This window comes from Saccostrea echinata, unplaced genomic scaffold, assembly GCF_033153115.1.
Source record: "Saccostrea echinata isolate AGI-Se365-2 ecotype Australia unplaced genomic scaffold, CSIRO_AGI_Sech_v1 ptg000004l, whole genome shotgun sequence".
Classification (NCBI taxonomy): domain Eukaryota; kingdom Metazoa; phylum Mollusca; class Bivalvia; order Ostreida; family Ostreidae; genus Saccostrea; species Saccostrea echinata.
In genome coordinates, this window is record NW_026889753.1 from 1,284,515 (window position 1) to 1,291,278 (window position 6,764).

Below are 6,764 nucleotides of genomic sequence, written 5' to 3' on the forward strand. Positions count from 1 at the left end.
TTATAGCCTTGTCTATGACAATTAGAAACTAAGTCAAATGGCTATAACTTTTGTATCAAGAGGCCCATTGGCTACACTACTCACCTAAGCACTTGGGGGTTAAATAAACAGAACACAGTTCAGTATTGAAAACTTTAGATAAAATGTTGGTCCAAAATTATTTGACAAAACAAAGGTCTTACCATCTAAATATGCTTCATATCTTTTTATCTTATCATAGCTTTATAAGATTTTCCCTATACATTCGATCTTCTATCGTGTTCCTCACCCTAAGGCCCAATCTCTACCCAGAGTTATCGTTCCCGCTTCGCTCTATTAATACTGTTGTAGCGCAGCGTAATACGCCCTCTAGTGAGAGATTGCCTAAGCCCGGGGGCATTTGATTTGGACAAACTTAAAATTTGCACTAAGGATGCTTCTGAATTGAAATGACTAATCATGGCTTTGCTGTTTTTAAACTTTTTTATATATAGTAAAACATGCTTATATCGAAGTACCAGGGATAGACAATTTTAATACATTATAAGTTTATCTTATGAGATAACTAAAACACATATAATTGTGCGATTAATAAAACATCTATAATTGTGTGACGTGATATTTGCTTTATCCACGTCGTTTGAGTTGTGTACATTCGCTCGGAAAACAACGGGAATATACACCATTTCAACTCATTTGATAAAGTACAGTACCAAATATTTTCTTAACCCACGGATCACTTAGCTGCAAGCCTCATTTCATATATAAGCTCCTTATCTATAAGCATGTTTTTCTGTATTCCTTTGTATAACTTTGATCTTTGTTGTGGCTCCACACTACCCCTAAGTGTTTTGATTTGAACGAACTTGAATCTGCAGACTCTGTATATTATGAATAATTAATGGATTTGTTGTCCTTGAGAAGAAGATTTTTAAAGATATTTCCCATATACTTATGTATTCCTAGATGTAAGAAAATTCATCGCCTAATGTGACCCCCCCCCCCCCCAATCCGGTCATGATTTGAACAAAATTGAATCTACACTACCTGAGAATGCTTCCAAATAAATGACTAATCATGACTACTACTGTCTTGAAAAGAAGATTGAAAGAAAATCCTGTGTATTCCTATGTTAGACTTTCATCGCCTATTGTAGCCCCTTTCTTCTTGGGGGTTATTATTCGAACAAACTTTAATCACCCCTACCTCCAGAAGTCATTTTTTAACAAACTTGAATCTACACTATCTGTGAATGTTTTCATATATGATTGATATTTTCTGACCCATTGGCTCTTCGGAAGAAGATTTTTAAAAGATGTCAATAATTTTTCACTAAATTCGTAATTATCTCCCATACGAAGAAAGCTTGGCCCTTCATTTGGACAAACTTGAATTCCCTTAACTAAAGAATATTTTGTTGCTATTTGGTTGATATTTGTTCAGTAGTTCTTGAGAGGATGTCGAAAAAGTTTACAGACGGACAGACAGACGGCAGTCTGACAGATGAACAGACCGATGGAAGCCGGACAAATTATGATCAGAACCTTGAGCCATCTGCTCTGGTGAGCAAAATATGGAAACTCGAAACCTGATTTGTAAGTCAACAATATCAAGAGACATACCAAAAATCAGCTCATTATCTACCGGTCTTGTAGGGTAGGATTTCCCCTCTACCCCCCCCCCCCGGAAAACTGACTTAAGAGTAGGATTTCCCCCGGACAATAGACTCTAGAGTAGGATTTCCCCCCACGGAAATCCCTAATCAGATTCAATTTCCGGTACAAGCATAGGAAAAAGTACGGTAAATTTACTATGCCAAAATGCGAACATTCATTTTATAAAATACTTTAATTAAAAAAATGAATTTATTTCTTTCATGAAATAATAATTAACGAAGTGCTTTCATATTTCTTTGACTAATTGTGACTTTTTTTCACCACAAGTTTGAACTTTCATTATGGTCCCATCCTACCCCGGGGGTTATGATTTGAACAAATCTGAATATACACTATCTGAAGATGCTTCCATATAAATATGACTAGTCATAGCTTTGCTCTTCTTGAGAACAAGATTTTTTTTTTGAAAATTGTCCTATGTATTCCTATGCATAACGTTAATCATCAATTGTGACCCCTACATATCCCCAGAGGGTTATGATTTTTATCAAATATGAATCTACACTACCTTAGGATACTTCCTAATAGTTAATAACCAATCATGGCTTTCCTGTTCTCGAGAAGATTTTTCCTATATATATTTCTATATAAAACTTTGATCGTCCATTGTGGCCCCACACTACCCTCGGGGGTCATGATTTTAACAACCTTGAATCTACATCACATAAGGATGCTTCCACATAAATATGACTTATTATGGCTTTGCTGTTCTTAAGAAGAAGATTTTTTTCCCCCTATATATTCTTTGATCGTCCATTGTGGCCCCACCCTACTTCCGGGGGTCATGATTTTGACAAAATTGAATCTACACTACCTGAGGATGATTCCACACGAGTTTCATCTCTCCTGGCCCAATTTTTCTTGAGAAGAAGATTTTTAAAATATGTCAATTTTTCTTTAATTTGTAATTATCTCCCCTTGGAAGAGAGCATGGTCCTTCATTTGAACAAACATGAATCCCCTTTACCCAAATATACTCTCTGCCAAGTTTGGTTGAAATTGGTACAGTAGTTCTGGAGTAGTTCTGAAGAAGATGAACATGTGAAAAGTTTACGACGACAACGACGACAGACAACGGACAAATTTCGATCAGAAAAGCTCACTTGAGCCTTCGGCTCAGGTGAGCTAAAAATGTTTATACCCATTACCTTGGTAACATTCTTTTGATTCTTTCTTGAATAAAATAACTTGCATTTAATCATACCAAATTCATTATGATATTGCAATAATATTCTTCATCTAAAATGTTGAACGGGAGAATTTTATATTATATTTTCAAATAAGTTAAAAAAAAATTTAAACCATTCACAATTATATTATACAACCTTCTAATATTTTTTTTATCAGAAAACATCCAGTTTCTTCAATGCATAATCAATAATGAGAAATTGACATTTAATCATCTACTCTCTGGATTACTTTATATATATGTAAATACTGTAAACGTACATTAAATACCATACTCAAGCTTTATTTGAATTAGCACACTTAAGTTACATGAATTTGCGACACAGAAGCAACGCGATAGGTGCTAATATATGTTCTCTGCTAAAAAGGCATGTTTACAGTATGTAGCTTCATATTATTAGTAACATAAAATTGTTCATTTGAAGGTGAAAACTACCTATCTCTGTTAAGCTAGGGAATTTCGAATTGTTGATCTTTTACAAGTGCAGGAGTTTGTCGACTGCTGCTGACACTACGTAAAAATTAAAAGTATTGCAACATTGAATCATTTCTTAAAACAGAAAGTAGGATTTTTTCCACCGGACCATCTTATACTTAAACAATGCACCTACCTAAAGTTTTCTTCTCCAGCTTTATCTGAAATAAATTGTAATATTTAAGGGCCATTTGCGTAAAACGCGTTGAAGACCTAAAATAGTGCAATGACCAGACAACTCTTGGTATGGAATAGCCAAAGGGTAATTAAAGCTAAGCTTTGTGGAAGTTAGGCGTTCAGAAGTTAGCTGAAGAAGTTGAATCGGAAGCCAGCAGGAGTAATAAAATAAAGAAGTTCAGGGTAAGAGCAGAATAAAAGTATAAAAGTAATAAGCACAAGTGGCAAGTATCCTAGGGAAATGATGTTAAGTTCTGGGTGTAGTAAATCTGGAAAAGATTGAGACACCAGGTTCTTATCTATCAATGGGAACCTAGGGGAGAAACACGATGCAAGCAGTACCTTACCCAGTTCCCGTCTCTAGATAAGAGAACATTTTTAGTACTGTGTGATTTACCCTCAGACAGAGCTGTCTTAATAATCATTCCAATCATTAACTCACACAGAGTAAGAAGAAAACCTTGTATCCCTTGGAAGAACCCGATGATACACATTACAAAATGAATTGTAATAAGTTTTATAACGCTAGACTGAAAATCAGTTATTTGCTATATCGTCAGTACTATAGAAACATTTATGCTTTCTGTGCATTACAAAGATATAAGTATTAGTAGATTAGAGGCACGTTTAAGTTAACTGATATCAGGAGACAAATTGTTGGAAAATCGATTTTTACAGGTTTTATGTAGGATTTTGGTGCAGTATAAATTTAAAAAAAAAATAATATTCTAAAAAAGACCCCAATTTAGTAATTAATATAGTAAGTTTATAAAAGTTGAAATTGATATTTTTAACTTGTTATCACAAACCAGAACTGAAGTACTGAAGTTCTTCTCTATATCTATATACATCGCAAGAAAATAAAAGGGAGAAGAAATATTGTATTCCAAAAGCATCAAAAGAGACGTTGGTGGAAATATATTTCCAACAACATTTTTGACAGAATATAATGTATACAAAACTTTTAAAAAGATTTATAAATAGTATTTCAAAGAGAAATGATAAAAACGGTACCACAAGGAAATGGAAATTAGGTTAAAAAAAATATTAAGTTTATTATATAATTTCCTTATAGAGCGTCTTTTTGATAAAGGTAAAAATATTGAAAAATAAGTTGACTGTTGAACCAAAAGAAAGAAAGAATAATTTCATATTCACATACCTTCGAGTGTCCAGTAGTCGTGCTCTTAAGAGAGTATCTGTGCTAAGTACAATTTAAATGAAAACTGTGCTAATTTCAACTGATGTTTTAACTTACCCTGTTATTGTCTACTTGTTATTCAAAATATTTTAAAGCGCTTTATTAATTTTTTTTATCGAGGCACAAAGCAGGTGAGGTTTTCGTCGGCCATGTTTTTTTTGGACTAGTAGTCGTGCACTCCGATGTAGCATCAAATATGGGGCCAAGAAAATAAAAACTGAATTAAAACAAATTCTAATCACTAAGATTCTATTCTTCATGGATTAATTCAAGCATCTCGGAATTTATTTGATTTACTCATGTTTACGATTGGTTTTTCTAAAATAAGTCAAATTCTTTCTTCACTTTTCCTATGTAATAATTACGTCTTACAGAATAAGGACCATACAATTTTTATCAGGTCATCTTTTATAATGCTTGACCAAAGTAAAAAATTGAAATACCAAGTGATCATCACGTATGATTATGCTAATTAGCCATGTGCTCGTCATGTCCATAGGTAGCGCTTCTGCGCGGTTAAAGGGTATATTTAGAAACTGTAAAAAGAGTATTAACAAAATGGCGGCTATTATTGATGCCTGTGTTTATTTCATTAATTTATAAATATTTCCTCCGCATATTTAACATTTTGTTATAATGTAGGCGCTTCCTTCACTTATCTTTGAAAATCAATCGTATATGACGTAATATCATAGCACGTGACCCACGTATGACAACAAACAAAATCGTGCACGACTACTGGGCACGCACGACTATAGGACCCTCGACCATACTCATCATACTCCTATCATATTTTGCTCAAATAAAATGACAACATTTACTTTAGACACATTTGTTATATTTTGGTTTTTAAAAAATATGAAGCCGTTTCAAAATCGCATTCTTAATTGAAAACATCAGAGACATATTCACAAATACTGAAGTGACACAACGGTATAAAGATTTCTTATATATTATTGTAACTCAACGGTGTGATAATCTGCTTCTTGCCATTGATATTCTCCAGAATTATAATTTTTGCATTTCTGCTGAAGGATTAAAATTTCACAAAAGTGCTCTGGAAATAAAAGTCATAATTGTTCTGATTAGGAAATTAGGGTATATACCTATGAATGATGAAACCTTGCGATAGAACCTTCAACATCCAACACTGCTTGACGAGGGGTGATTTTCCAAAAAAAAATGTTGAAATTATGCGTGTGCGGTTCACTATTCTATGCATTTGTATAAAACGTTCAGTATAATATAATAATAAATATTTCCTGAAGTTGTAAACATTATACATTTATTGACTGGGTTCAACATGCGTTTTGTCGGACCCAAGAACAAAATTGTTTGCCTGAGGCCGTTAGGCCGAAAGCAAACAGATTGGTTCGAGGGGTCAACAGAACGCATTTTGCCCGACAACCAAGTCAAAAAATGATTTGGTTTACCTTTTATTTATTTATTTGTTATACATGTATCTTTTGCTGGCTTCCATACCAACGAATGCAAATAAGATTTAGTCGATCCCGCCCACATTGTGACGTAAGCGGTCCAATATCGCGTCCACAGGTCCAACATCTCACTCTGCGGTCAAACATCGATTATTTTATGACCGTTCAGTAAAACATTAGACATGTTAGACTTCTTTTAACAATGGATTTATATAGGAACTCATTTTTAAAGGTATAACAATGAATATTTTCACCTCTCGAAAATCATCGTCAACCTCGATCACGATTCGATTAACAATGGTTTTCGAGGAGTGAAAAGTTTTCACTGTCACCCTCAGCTACATGCAATATTCAAATAATATTACGTCCAATGATATATCAATGTATTAAAATAAATTTACAACCTTGTTTCTCGTTTTTTTTTTATTTTGCGAAACTATTAAACATAAGGAAAATATTGTTTTTTATGATTTAAAATAATATTTTTATTGGCATTTAACAAAAGTGTCAACAATAGAAAGATAATATAATGTCTGTTTAAATTTGATCTCCTGTTATACTTAAAAGCAGCTTTACACTAAAGTAAATTGTAGTTTGCCTCATTCAATATGGTTAAGCATACGAAACACGAT